The sequence below is a fragment of the Macaca mulatta genome, chromosome 8 (assembly GCF_049350105.2).
Source record: "Macaca mulatta isolate MMU2019108-1 chromosome 8, T2T-MMU8v2.0, whole genome shotgun sequence".
Taxonomy (NCBI): domain Eukaryota; kingdom Metazoa; phylum Chordata; class Mammalia; order Primates; family Cercopithecidae; genus Macaca; species Macaca mulatta.
In genome coordinates, this window is record NC_133413.1 from 112,124,411 (window position 1) to 112,140,172 (window position 15,762).

General features: G+C 37.2%; 1 protein-coding gene across 12 annotated transcripts in view; it reads right to left on the reverse strand.

Moving 5' to 3' along the window:
• The window catches only part of NCALD (neurocalcin delta), a 443,361-nt gene that overhangs the window by 101,692 nt on the left and 325,907 nt on the right, over positions 1–15,762 (reverse strand). The window contains exons 1-2 of one of the 12 annotated variants that reach the window (XM_077942598.1): positions 6,557–6,664; positions 1,477–1,673 (exon numbers count right to left, since the gene is read on the reverse strand). The exons of 10 other annotated variants lie outside the window; for them this stretch is intronic. The gene's annotated coding sequence lies outside the window, so the exon portion shown is untranslated. 12 annotated transcript variants of the gene reach the window in all.

The window sequence follows — 15,762 nt, forward strand, 5'->3', positions numbered from 1 at the left end:
TGATCTATCCTTGGAAGTCACCTAGCATTATTTCCACTGTACTCTATCAGTTGGACCAATCATAAGCCCATTTAGGTTCAAAGGGAGGGTCAATAGACTTCACCTCCTGATGGAGAGGAGCAAGATTCTAGAAGAACATGTGACAATGCAGTGGCTCACGCCTATAATCTCAGCCCTTTGGGAAGCCAAGGTAGGCAGGATCTCTTGAGGACAGGAATTCAAGACCAGCCTGGGCAACATAGCGAGACCCCATCTCTATAAAAATAAAAACAAAAAATTAGCTGAGCATGGTGGCATATGCCTATAGTCCTGGCTACTCAAGCAGCTGAGGTGGGAGGATTGCCTGAGCCCAGGTTCGAGGTTACAGTGAGCTATGATTACACCACGGCACTTCAGCCTGGGCAACACAGTGAAACCCCATCTCTGAAAAAAAATTTTTTTAATGTGGTAATGGATTCAATTGTAAGGTTATTTTTGAATACAATCTGCCACAACATTTAACATTAATTCTGGGGAAAATACAATATGTAATAGTAAGTCCTCACAACATCATTGACAACAAAACCAATTCTTTTTTCTCATTAACATTACAACAAAATGATGTTGAACGAAATGACAGTATTTGAGGCTCTGCTGTATATTCCAAGTTGAAAGGCAATATAGCATAGTGAATAAAGAGCCAGGACTCTGGAGCCAAATGCCTAGAGCTCTATGATATACTTGTGTGACACTCAACAATTTAAGCTCTCAGTGCCTCAATTTCCTCATTTATAAAATTGGAATGTTGTTAAAAAAAATAGTTATTTTGAAAATAACTTTGAAGACTATCTAGCTTCCTAAATGTTAGCTAATATTATAATACTCTTCCAATTCTGATGGATTATCCTTGCCTCCTTGGGGGATGGTGGTGGCAGCACTACCAGAAGTAGAAGATTAATAACAACAGTTCACATGATTGAGTACCTAATACCTGTCAGTTTCTATGCCAAGTAAGTTGCCTCAAAATTCCAAGAGGGAGGCCCTAATATTATTCACATAAGAAAACTGTGACTTAAGTAACTTGCCCAGAGTATCACTAGCAAGTGGTAGAAACAGGCCCCTGATCAGTTTAACTAGATAGAAGGAGCCTGAGTCCCTGGAGGACTGTGTGGAGCAGAGCCCTTCTCCCAATCCTGCTTTCTGGGTGACTGAAAAATGAACAATGTTGGATTATACCATTAAGACTGGGGGCTGTTTATTACAGCAGTGACCCTGTCCTGACTGGGTTAGTACAGGGAAGATGGTAGAGATACTTTTGGAAATATCACTAATTTAAAGACTTTTCATAAAATGCAATGGTTTTCATTATTTGCATGAAAGAGGGTATTTGCATAAAAGAAGATATTCTCTAGGTCAGTTGCTACCAGTCTCATTTGTCTTCTGAATTACAGGACAAATAGCCTCTGGCCAACTGGGAATAGGACTGAGCACACCGACCTGGAATTCCTGACGTGGATGGGAACAGATTGCTCACAAATGAGGCCGGCTGCTCACCAGCTGCAGAGTGTCTCTTCTGGGGTTTCACTCTGGTGTAAAACCTAATGGTTCCCAGGTTGTTTGTCTGTTTTGTTTGATGTTCTGTTTTGTACTGTTTCCTTTTAAAATTCTCTTTTGGACTGCAGTGGCCAGTGTGGCTGTGGGAAAAAGAACCACAGTTAATGGTACATATCTGGGCAAGTTCTCTATATAGTTAGACTGCATGTTCTGTGATGGAAGGGACCTGCCCTGTCTTGTACCTCATAGCAACTCTGGGGTCTAGCTCAATGCCTGACACCTAGTATGTGCTCAAAATTTGCTGAATGCATGAAAGACTGAATGGTCGAATAAAAGCTCAAGCAAACAAAAGCCAGGTTCCATAAAGGCACCTGGGTTCTCCACGCCAGTGGCATATCTCACTTGAGGATTCCATCAGGGAGGACCTCATATGCCTACTATAATACTGTGAATGCAGTAGTCAGTTAACAAATGTTTGCCAGTTGAGTGACTGTGCTGCACATGATCCACGGTAAGACGTAGGAAGGTATAGGATGGGGAAACTCTTGTGAGATGCTATTTTTGATCTCCATCGCTATTGTAAATATGGTCGTCACAAAGCTGATCATGGTTTCAGTTACATGAATCATATCAAAGTCTGTGGGAGTCACCAGAGCCAAAGAACACAGCAGTTTTCTTGACATTTATCTCTAATAGATAGGGCTTAAATTCATTAAAGCAAACAAAATCCAGAATCATCTTTTAAAAAAATTCATCCTTGCATAAAAGCAATGTGCAACCTTTGGTCTTCCTGCAGTCACTGGGAGAGATTCAGAAAATGTGAAGAATCCTCCCATCAACACAGGTAACAGCTGGAATGTCTTTCAGGTTGGAGATTTCTTTCCTACAAATCAAATATAAAACTGCATTGTGACCTGAGAATATTCTGGTTACTAAATTTTAAAGGGATGCTGTGTCTTTATTTAAAGGCACTTATGAAAATACGTGCAACAAACCCCCTGAAGTTCACCACTGAGATAAAAAGGGCAGACTGTTTTTAGTTTGGCTGCAGTGAATTTCAATATTTATCATATAATTTTTATATCAAAATCTTAGTGAGCATTAACTTTTATGGTATCACTTCTGGAAACAATAAAAAATACTACATTTTGGAATGCTATTTCTAGTGAGATTTCCATCATGAAGCACCAGTTAAATACACGTGGATTTTGTGAAAAATAATGGTACATTCCTTTTTGAAAAGTTTCAAACACCTGGCATTGAGAAGCAAACCGTACAGCCTGGAGTCAGAGATTTTAAACTTTTTCCAAGTTTCTTTATCAAGTTGCTACAGAGACTAAAAGCTCCCAAGACAAGTGTTCTTTTCTAATCCAAAGAATAAGAAACGTTTGAGGACATCTCTTTTGTAATTCCTTTGAGAACACACAGAGACAAATTGCTAAGCTTCCATTTCAAATGCGAGGGATTTGGATTGAGTTTAAACAACAGCTTGTGCAAAATGTCATAGCTCCCATTCTCTTACGCGGAGACAGTGGGTGCTGATGTCATAGAAAGGATGACTCTGGACGTTCTGAACGTAGGAGCTGTGACGGTAGCTGACCAACTGCAAAGTTATGCTGTTGGTTTGGAGAGGAAGATCAGGCACGATTTTCTGCACATTTAAAGAAACATGTAGAATGAGACAATTACTTACATAAGTCACGCTACACAATACTACTAACACCCCTTGTATCGGTCTTAAATATCCAATAAGGCCAATAAGGTTCTGCATTCAGATACTTGGGAAGTGTCTCCACTTCGGCTTAATTTCAAACATGCCTCATCCTAGAGATCTCTGTCAGATAAACCTTTAGGGCTCTCTCTTAAGTATCTGGAATTAACATGACAATTGATCAATTCACACATGTATGTGCTTTACATTAAGCTGGAAAGCCACATACTTTCTTTAATGCTTGCTTCAAATGTTATGAGCACATGAAGTACCTTCTAGAGTATTTCTTCAGCTACAATCTCATATAACATCCAGCATTCTTCATCGAAGTACTACTTGCTTATCTTCTCTGAGTGGATAAAGGCTCTTTTGTAAATAGTTATAGTCTTACTACCGTGGCCCATGGTTTTAACTCGCATAACTTGTACTAACACTATGAGTTTTCCTCTTAACCCCTGTCTAACCAGGCAAGGGTTTCCCAATCCAGGGAACATAAGACTGTTAATGGATCTCAAGGAAGAAAATAAAAGAAAGTTACAGTTTGGCAGCTATACAAACATATTACTCCTTTTCATGCAGAATTTAGAGAACATTGCAAAATTCACACACTCAGAGAATAAATCCGATGCAGTGGACCTGAATGTGGAAATGGGGGGATGGGTTTTGTCCAGTGCTGTTCTATCACCTTTTGGCATCACTAACGTACATATCAATTGACTCGGGGGTGGATAAAATTCAAGAGGGCCTGGGGAACTTGGTTGGGAAAAAATTACATCTTCAGTTTCACTAACCTCAAACTGAAATTTAGTATTTCCTTCAATTAAAATGTAGGCCACAAACCACAGCACCCGTGATATTGTTGCCAAGAGAAATCACAGATATTTTCACCTCATTTTACAGTTGTTGTAGATATCCTGAAATATCTTTTATGCTCACCACTACTTCAAAATTATGGTAGTTATTATAACTGCTGTTAGTTTGTATTATTTAATAATGTGTTACTAACAAAACATGTATCACAATTTTGTAAACTTCAATTGACGTTTTTCAATGAATGAAAGTGGTTTGATTTGTAACCTTGCATACTTTATTTTATGCATGTAAAAGCATAATTCTGAGAAAAGTACATAGGCTTCACCAGGCTGCCAAAGAGGTCCATGGCACCAAAAAGGTTAAGAATGCCCGAAACTATACACAAAATATTTAATAATGCAACAGCCAGGTTTCTAGAGTAACTCATTCCTTGCCAGCATCTTTTGAAGCTGCAACAAACATGACCTTGAAATCAACATAGTCTCAATGCTGTAAATAAATGACTCTGATGAGAGTCTTTTTTTCTCTTATTTTCCCATAGGAAAAGACCTGTAGATTCTAGAGCATCTCTGCTTTCACGGCATAGGTTGTTTTCTTTTAGTGATAAACTTCATCATTGAGATTTTGCCATCAACACTGAATTATTCTCTTATATTTCATACTGCTAAAATGCAGTCTATTTTGAAAGGGCATTGAATACAATTATTATAAGACTTTAATTTAAAACATCGTAGAGACAGCACCAAGAAAATCTCTGCTACCTGGAAAAACTATAATGATAATTCCACATTTCAAGTAAAAGAAGTAAACGTCAAAGTGTACCTCATTGAAGATAGTGCTGTTAAATGACAGTGCTACTGGTCTTATCCGTGCTCAACTGAAATGTTACATATAGATTATCATTTTTCTAGGGGTGTTAAGAACATGGCCTCTGGGTTATTATAATTTTGAGATCAATTAAATGATGAGATTATGTCTCTGTAGATGTGCCTGGAATGAAAGCACGTTAGACTTTTGGAAAATCCTCCATGGAGACTCTGACCAAAAATAGACATGTCAAATGCCAGCAAGTTAATGATTATTCACTCATTGAAAGCTATTCAGAAATTATTGATATACCCACAGTTATTCACTTATTACTGTAGCTAAATTCTGTTCAAAATTTTCACCTCCAAGAGTAAAATAAATGCTATTAGAATTCTGAAACTAATTAAGAACATAAAAATTAAAACAATATATTCTTGCACTAAATTAGGGTATAATTCACACACTGTAAATATACAGTATTCATATATACAGTTCAACCAGTTTTTTCTACTACTTAAAATACTAGCTGTATTACATGTAGTGCTCTAAAATTTGCCCCTTTTTCTGTTAAACTTGTAAGATTTAGACACCTGGTTATAAATCTAGACTTCGGCTAACTTCAGTATTACAGATATTCTTTAAATTACAACCTCCAAAACAATTCAAACTGTATGTCATGAAAGAAAATCTGAAATTACTACACTTGGGAAGGAAAGAAACTACAATACGAAGAAAACAATTTGTAGTATATAGTATTATAGGAATAAAGATAAAATTCTTATTAATCACAGTTATCAAATTATTCATTTAAGATCCAGAGCAAATTGTGAGTGATTACTTCTATCTGTGTTTGAGTTAAAGTAGAACGTGTATCAATGACACATTTCGTTTGAGGGCTATTGTTTTCTTCTTTAGGTAATTATGATGATTTTAAAAAGTAACAACAGCTTACATGACTCCTTAGCAAAGCCCATCTCATGCCATTCTCTCCACAGCTGAATTTTCAGGGGAGGATACTGGAAATATGCACTTTGCTCTAACAACCAAAAAGCAATTGCATGCACACATGTAAAAGGTTCCACCCCAACTTCCTTGGCATATTCCCGATTATTTCTCTCTAAACAGGAAGCTGTTGACAATTTTTCCTGGTACTTTCAGAATACCAAAGGTCTTATTTATAAGCAAAATCCCAACTTTTATTTCAGTTATGTTATTTCCCGTGGTTCCTATTGTTGCTAAATATGAATGCTGCAAACAAGATAGAAACCAATTCCAAACTATTTTAGGCTGATTCAGAATTGAGTAGCAATTGTAAAAAGAAAAGTTAGAAACACATTGCAAGGCTATGCTGGAGTTTTTAAACCCAAAACAATACTGAAGGGAGGATTCCTGGAATCCAAGAGAGAATATTTGGCTCAAGCTGCAAAATCCGTACGTCTACATAATGTTATGTTAGCAAGTGTTGAGCTTGCAAGGCGATTATATTTTAACCTACTTCACAGAACATTAATCCAAATTTAACCAAATTCCAGAGAACCTGCCTGAAATTCACAACTAGAAGCTGCTTCACATTTTCCCCTTGGTACAACAATAATTGCTCATGAATACAAACTTGTAGGAGGTAAGAGAGAGGGGAAAACCACAATGAGCTATAAAAACATCTAACTATTGTATATAAAGCAAACTAATTACCTCACTCAGAAGAAGTGCAAGATTTAATTGTCCATGCTCTACAGCCCGTGGAAACAGCAGTAGCAGCAGCAGCAAGGTCCAGCATCCACCAGATTCTCACAAGCCTTTGACTGTGTGGACTCAGCCACAGACTCTGCCTCTAGCTGACGTCAAAGTCCCTGTCACATGGCCAGATGAAAGCCAAGAGATCATTGGTTGTCGTAGCAACCACAGACCGGCTCTGAAATTATTTCAATAGGTCATCTGTCACTGTGGTGTGTGTGTGTGTGTGTGAGACAGAGAGAGTATGTGTGTACACACACACCATAGAACCATCACGGACAGCTCCCCGACAACCTCAACCCCCGAAGTTGTGACTCCAGCATGCTTACAACTTTCCCCTGCAAGGCTTTGGTGTCTTTTCTCTACAGTTACTTGCAGGAAAATACATGCCACCCTGAAGTTCTCATTTGTTTCACTATCACCAGCATGAAGCATGTCTCTCTCTCTCTTTCTCTATAACAAAAGGAAAGAAACTGAAAAATTCTGGAGTAGTTTTCTTAGCCAATTAAACTTATGTGCAAGCAAATATATAAAAATAGAAGCTCAGGGGGAGGGGCTGGAAGAAAATGTATTTTAAAAACTATATCAGAATCTACATAGATATACTGAGACCATGCTTGTGATGGAAAGAAAAATAAAAAACAGTGGGTGATGGCTCAGAGACAGATGAGACCGTCTAATGATCCTGATACCAAGTAGGATGTAGACATCAGATAACATAAATTCAGGATTCCTGTACTGTAAAATGGATAGGCAAAAATGATGACCAAATGAGTTTCAAAACAGTATTACTTTAAAATAACCGTGTGAGTAAGCTGAAAATTTTGCTTTGGGGCCATATGGGTGGCAAATCCTCCACTCTTGAGTCCTCTCATCCATACCCCTTTGCTGGGACTCAACATTGAGTCAACAGGGGCCAGGTAATGAAAGCTCAGAGTCACAGAATAAAAGGGTTATCTCACATGCTTTCTAACATTAGCTTTCTTTCCTTTAGGACCGCCCTGGCTTACTTTTAACTCTGCACACGTGCCTATTTCCCAGTTAATTCTCCTTCCTAATTAATGGGAAGCCAATTAAACAAAATCAATGAAACTCACAGGAAGGTACTCTGAAAAAGACATTCAGAAAATGCATGCCCAAACAAAGGACAAGGAGTTAAAAGGCAGGGAAGAGGAGACTGCCCTCAAAACTGTAAGGACCTTTACATGCTAGGCTTATAAGGACTTCTATTCTGTTTCTTAAAAAAAATAATAAATAACTAAACAAATAAGAGTAGCTCTGGGGTGCTACAAAATACAAATGGAACCTAAGGCAGCCAGGCAGATTACATTTGTGTCACTGTAAAAGAATGACATTTCTTTAGTAGAATCAGAAATTGCTTCTTTAATAATAAGACTAATGTTCAAGCCGCTTGGTCATAGAACCGTCCTATTCCATCCTCTTTTTCATCTTCCTTTATTTCTGTCCCAACCCCAACTAGGAGAAAAGATAGACGTTTATTTAAAAAGTTATTTTCCTGATGTGATTAACTGTAGCACTGCAAAACTGAAATCAAACTATAAAGAACTTTCTTCCTTTAATTTCAGACTAATGACAGTTGGGAATTTACCTGTTTGAATGAGGACAATGGAATTCAATGTCTACCTAAAGCCTCACTAGCAGATTTCACCAACAGCCACAATTCATAAACTAACAATTGGTTCCAATTATTGTTCTGCTTTTATGTTCAGAAATGCACATCATAGTAATGAGTAAATGGGAAGAGGCAGAAAAACATACCCTTCTAGCTTTCCTGGGACTCATGTTCTCTGAGCTGCTTAATTTACCATCTCTCTGGCTCTAATCCATGGCTGCCTAATCAACTCTTCCTCCTCTTTATGCAGCTTTAGCATTTAAGAGAGAAAAACTGCAGTGCCACATTCTGCTAAGAGGTGATGTCTTCTGAAATAAGAAGTTCTCAGTTCTAGAAAAAAAAAATGCCTCAAATTCAGGACTTTAAACGGATTAATTTGAAAATTAGCAAAAAAAACAACACTTTTATTTTGACTGGTCTAGCATTTTAAGACTAAATATACTTTATGCTGCCTTGGGCTTCAGCTCATCACTATTTAATATATTCAGTGAACTGGCTGGGCATGGTGGTTCATGCCTGTAATCCCAGCACTTTGGGAGGCTGAGGCTGGTGGATCACAAGGTCAGGAGATCGAGATCATCCTGGCTAACATGGTGAAACCCTGTGTCTACTAAAAATACAAAAAATTAGCCAGGCGTGGTGGCACAGGCCTGTAGTCCCAGCTACTCAGGAGGCTGAGGCAGGAGGATTGCTTGAACCTGGGAGGTGGAGGCTGCAGTGAGCCACGATCATGCCACTGCACTCCAGCCTGGGTGACAGAATGAGACTTCATCTTGAAAAAAAAAAAGAATCCAGTGAACTGACCTTCAAAATGAAAAGTGGGTGCACGTAGTCCTTTTTCTACAACATGCTTCAACCAGAAACTGAAGAGAGAGATTAAGTAATTTGCCTACCTACTCATTTTCCTTTGCAAACTACCTAGGTTTAGAGTTTCCTCTTAGAGTGAAGGAAGCTACCAGTCTTCTGTGAGGTTGAAGGCATGATGATGATCTCTTTGGAGCTCAGATTTCTACCAATTTGGTTAATTAACCCAAATGTATTTGAACGTATCATAGGAAATACATGAAAGCTTTCTCCAATCACAGCTCACTACACTGAAGAGAATATGTGCCATTTTATTTTCTAATTGACAAGTCGTTTTTTTAAAGGTGAAAATGATTCACCAAATTTAAAAATACCCATTCAAAAACAGTTCTGCATCGTATTTTTCACTCTTTGTAAGAATGTCAAGGTTGCCTATTATTAGTTTGACCACTTTGCCAGAAATAACTGGTAAATGCCACTAAATAAGCAGTCTGACCTGGGCTCACACACCTGAACTAACAGGTGGTTTGGGTCATGCAATTCTAACCAGTCTTTTGTCAATGTTTGTAGGTAGGGATGTTGCTGTCTCCTCTGTCTTAACGTTAGTGGGCAGGCCTGGACCTACTGTTTAGAGCTACCGGGTTCAAATTTCTTCTTTTTTATGATTGGACCTTCAGCAAGTTACTTAAGTCCTCTAAGCTGCAGTGCCTACATCTTAAGGTTGTTTGGAGGATAATAAAGTTAATATATTATAAAATTCTGACACCTTGCCACAGGGTAGATGGCTCAAGTGTGTATGTCATTTCTTGTTTATCTGTCTGGCTCTGATAAGCCTACAAAGATCTTCAGGGAAAGGATGAAATCTTATTCATCTGTACAACACTACAGTTAGCACACAGCCCAGAACACAGTGAGTCCTCAATCCATGTTGAATGACTCAACTATGGGGAAATAAATGTTGAAGAGTAGAAAGAAATGGTTCCTTTTTCTTCCTACTAATAGGGAAGAGAGCCTCTCTCCAACCCCCAATCTCAAAAGAAGGCAAAGAAGAAAAAAGAAAGAACAAAAATATTGAGTTATCATAAACTTTTCTAAAACTGCATGGCTCCAAGTAAATCAAACTTAACCCTACTAAATCATAAATATTTATTATGAGTACATGTAAGTTATATGTGGACGTATTTAATGGTTCTTGCTGTTGATGTTGGAAAATCTTTTACACTAACTGACATTAATTGAGTGCTTACTACATGTGGAATATTTTTCTAAGTATTATACATTTATTAAATCATTTACTATAATAACCCTATGAGGCAGGCACTATTGAAGAAACTGAAGAAACTGAAGACAGAGATTAAGTAATTTGCTTATCTACCACATAGCAGAGCCAGGATTTATACTCAAGAAGCTTAGCTCTGTAAAATTTTGGAAATAATTTACATTTGATATGTTTTTAGAAAAAATTGAATTATTTCTCATGTTTATTTTACAATGTAGGTTTGTTTTTATTTTTAAATTTTTTGTGAAAGGGAGAAGGCCAACTTATCTTTTCTTCATCTTGGAACTTGAAAGATCTTAATCTATCTTTGGCCTAAGGAGTTCTATGGCAAGAAAAGAATCTAGTCAGAAAAATTTGAATCAAGGAAAATGGGCAAAGTAAACTAGAGAAAATGTCCTGAATAAAACTATGCCTAAATTATAGTCTTTGCTGAAGCAATGTTTAGAATGCACAGGTTTGGGTGATTTGGGTCATCTGTTTCCCACTATGATGAAGTAGCACGTGTTCAGTACTCTCACTGAAATAACAACAATAGCTAGATTGTTTTTTTATGGCTGGAAGACATCAAAGAGTGGCAGAGGCAGCAAAAATTTTAAGTGCCAGGGTCTCAGATAAAAGGAAAATATATTGAGCGTCTTATTCCATTTGGACTGCTATAACAAAATACCATCAACTAGGTAGCTTATAAACAGAAATGTATGTCTCACAGTTCTGGAGGTTGGGAAGTCCAAGATCAAGGCTCCTACAGATGTGGTCTCTGGTGAGAGCCCATTTCCTGGTTCCTGAATGGCACCTTCAAGCTGAGTCTTCACATGGTAGGATAGGCACACAGGATCAAGATAGCTATTTAGGGCCTCTTTTATAAGGAAATTTATCCCATTTATGAGGGCACTACCCTTATGATCTGATAACCTCCCAAAAGGGCCCACCTTCTAATATCATCACTTTGTGGGTTAGGGTTTCAACACAGGAATTTGGGGAAGACACAAACATTTAGTGAAGCACTGAGATATAGACTCTGCATTTCCCACTGCTTTTCTTCTGAAATTATTGGATGATTCTTAAGTGGTGTGGGGCTTTTAGCATTCTCAGAAGCTGAAGAGATAAAAATTGGAGTACAAATATTTAAAAATATTCAAGACTGGAGGGACTGAGACTGGAGAGAGAGAGAAAAAAATGGAATCACAGAAAAGATATTCCAACAATCTGTACTGTTTTCCCCTTGAAGCATTTCCCAATTCCTAAATGGCATGAGACGAGAGGACAAGAAGTGAAGTATGAAATGCAGCAAAGAGGCTAAAACGGAATGGCAGAGTTTGGCAGTCGTGTAGTACCAGGGAAACCAAAATTACAGTTCATATCCTCCAAGGAGTTGGAACCTGGTAAACCTAAGTTTTCACATCTCAAAACTGAAAGGTTAAGTCCTAGAAGAAATGAAAAACAGGAAATGGAGGAGCCCTCACAAAAGCCAGGATCCACCTTAGAATCATTACACTCCCTAACTGGATCAAGATAATTTGCCCCCTTTCTGACTACCTTCCAAAAAAATCAACCCTCTTTAAAGGAAGATGACATTTTCCAGAACCCCTAAAATTTTTCATACGCCATTTTCAATTCAATCCAAAATCACTAAGCATGCCAGGAAATAGGTCTAACTGACCAAAATCTCTGAGGAGAAAATAGGCAATATAGGTAGACTCATAAGTTATTCATTTTCTGTAGTCATCAGAGAGGGACTTTAAAATAACTCTAATTTGTATTTTCAAGGAAAAAGATGGCAAACTGGAGAATTCTCACACAAAAATGAAATTTATAAAAAAGGAAAATATTAAAATTAAATAACTAAAAAATACAATGGAAAGTAAAAGTACAATAGATGGGTTTAAGAGCAAAGAACATACATACAAAGAAAAAACTAATGAAAGAGACAGATCAACAGACAATATCTAGACTGAAGCAAGATAAGAAGAATAGAAAATACAGAAAAATGTAAGAGACATTGGAATATGATGAAAGGCTAATGTGAATTTGAAAGACGAGAGAAAAGGAACGTAAAGAATAAGCAATATTTGAAGAGAATAAAGAAATTTTCAAAACTTACAAAAAGACACTGTGAAAGGAAAATATCTTGGGCCCCCAAAATCACAAAGCTAAAAGGAAAATTCAAGCTAGAAACTGCTCAGGCCAAACCTGTCTCCCATTCTATTCAAAGCCATCCCTTTGCTCACTGAGATAGATGCATTTTCTGACTGCCCCCTTTGGAAAGGCTTATCAGAAACTCAAAAGAATGCGACCATTTGTCTCTCCCCTACCTGTGACCTGGAAGCCCCTCCCTACTTCGAGTTGTCCCCGCCTTTCTGGATGGAACCAATGTACTTCTTACATATATTGATTGATGTCTCATGTCTCCCTAAAATGTATAAAATTAAGCTGTGCCCTGATATCCTTGGGCACGTGTCATCAGGACTTCCTGAGGCTGTGTCATGGGCATGCGTGACTTGGCAAAATAAACTTTCTGAATTAACTGAGACCTGTCTCAAATGTTTGGGGTTTACAACACAAAACAACAGATTTAAAAAGCTGTATATACCCCCAAAAGGATAAATAACTACAAATAAAATCACACCTAGAAACCTCATGATCAACCTGCTAAAAACTGAAGACAATGCCAAAAAGTTTAAAAACAGCAAGATAAAACACCACATTGACTTCAAAGGAGCAACAAAAGACTTTTCAACAGAAACTGTCAAATCTAGAAGATAATGGAATAATTAACTTTGAAATGACAAAAGGAAAAAGTGCAAATTTTGTATTATATATACAGAGAAGATGTTCTTTAAAAATGAATGTGGAGGCCAAGTATGGTGGCTCACGCCTGTAATCCTAGCCCTTTGGGTGGCTGAAGCAGGCAGGTCAAGAGATTGAGACCATCCTGGCCAACATGGTGAAACCCCGTCTCTACTAAAAATACGAAAATTAGCTGGGTGTGGTGGTGTGCACCTGTAGTCCCAGCTAATCCAGAGGCTGAGGCAGGAGAATCACTTGAACCTGAGAGGCGCAGGTAGCAGTGAGCCGAGATCATGCCACTGCACTCCAGCCTGGCCACAGAGCAACACTGTCTCAAAAAAAAAAAAAAAAAAGTAAGAATGTGGAGTGTCTTCTGTTCCCAGGAAGACTACAGACTGCAAAAAATAAATTAAATAAAGTAAGAAATAAGGCTTCTGAGACCCATAGGACTATAAAAAAACACCCTAATATTTATATCTTCAAATCCTAGAAGAAATTCAATACCCATTCATGATAAAAACTCACAGAAAAATGAGAATGAGAGGAATGTCCTTATCTTGATAAAAAATATCTACCCAAAGTCTACAACTAATTTTATACTTAATAGTGAAAGACTAAGTGTTTTCTTCTTAAGATTAGGAACCAGGTAAGGATGTGCACTCTCACCACTGATTCAACAACATGCCAAAAGTTCTAGCCATTTCAATAAGGTGAGGAAAAGAAATTAAAGGCATACAGGTTGGAAAGGAAGAAATAAAACTGTTTCATTTGTGGATGAAATGACTGTCTTATAGGAAACCCCAAGGAATCTGCAAAACAAACAAACAAAACTTCCAGTAACTAATAGATGAGTTTGAAAAGATCACAGGATACAAGATAAACCTGAAAACCAATTGTATTTATCTACACCAGCAATGAACATGGAGAGACTGAATTTTAAAATACAGTGCCATTTATAATTGCTCCAAACCAGATGAAATAAGTATAAATCTAACAAAACAGGTACAGAACTTGAATTCTGAAAACTATAAAATGCCAATGGAAGAAATCAAAGGTTCAAATAAATGGAGACAGATGCCATGTTTATAGATTGAAAGGTTCAACATACCAAAGATATCAACTAACCTCTAACTGATTTACAGAATTAACACAATTCTAATCAAAATCTCAGCAAGATTTGTTACAGATATATACATAATTATTCTGAAATTTATATTGAAAAAGAAAGGATCTAAAATAGCTTAAATAATTTTGAAAAAAAGGAATAAAATGGAAGACATCACTCTAGCTGATTTTTGAACATATTATATAGCTACGACTATCAAGACTGTGGGATATTGGCATGGGGACAGACATGTACATCAATGGAACAGAATGGAGAACCCAATAGCTCACCACCTAAATATGACCAATGGGTTTTTGACAAATCTACAAAGGCAATTCAATGGAAGAAGAATATTTTTTTCAACATATGGTGCTGGAAAAACACCAAAATCATAATCTATAAAACAAGTAATTGATAGTATACACAAGGACCTGTTAAGAAGACGAAAAGACAAGCTACAGGCTGGAGGGGAAATATTTGCAAATCAAATATCTGACAAAGGACTCATATCTAGGATATATAAAGAACTCTCAAAACTCAACAGTAAAACACACAATCCAACTAAAGGATGGACAAAAGATATGAAGAGATATTTTATCAAAGAATATACACAGATGACAAGTCCAAAAAGGTTTTTCAACATCATTAACCATTAGGGAAATTCAAGTTAAAACCATAATGAGATCAGAACAGCTAAAATAAAAAATAGTGACACTACTGAATGCCAGCAAGGAGGCAGAGAAACTTAACTGATAAAGCTACTATGAAAAACAACTGGACAGTTTCTTTGAAAAATTTAACAAGCTACTATCATGCAACTCAGCAATTGCACTTGGACATTCCAGAGAAATGAAGGCAGGCTAACACAAAAACCTGAACCTGCTTGTTTATAGCAGCCAGCTTTATGACAGCCAAGAACTGGGAACCATCCAGAGGCTTTGGGTTGGGGAATGAGTAAACGAACTGCACTATATCCATATGACGGAATACTACTTAGTACTAAAATTGAACTTCTTATGCATACAAAAGCCAGCATGAATATCCAGAGAATTTTACAGAGCAGAAAAACAAGTCTCAAAAGTTCACACACTGTATAAATCCACTTCCATAACATTCTTGATATGACAAAATTATCGAAATAAAAAATAGATGAGTAGTTGCAAGGGGTTAAGGAGCAGGTAGGGAAGCCAGGAAAGTGCCCTGGCTGTAAAGCGCAGCAAGTAGGATCCTTGTGTGCCGGACACCTTCTGTATCTTGACTGTATCAGTATCAATATCCTGATTGTAATTTTGTACTGCAGTTTTGCAAGATGTTACCTTTGGAAGAAAATGGGTAAAAGGCATATGGGTTCGCTCTGTATTATTCTTACAACTGTATGTGAATCTACATTTATTTCAAGATAAAAGTTTAATTAGAATTTTTTAAATGAAGGTGAGATAAGATATTTTCAGTGAAAAACAGAGAGAATTAATTCCAACAGAAGTATACCAAATTTCTCAAGAGTTGTTTAGGCATAAGAAAAATGATTCCAGATGGAAACATAGACATATAAAAAG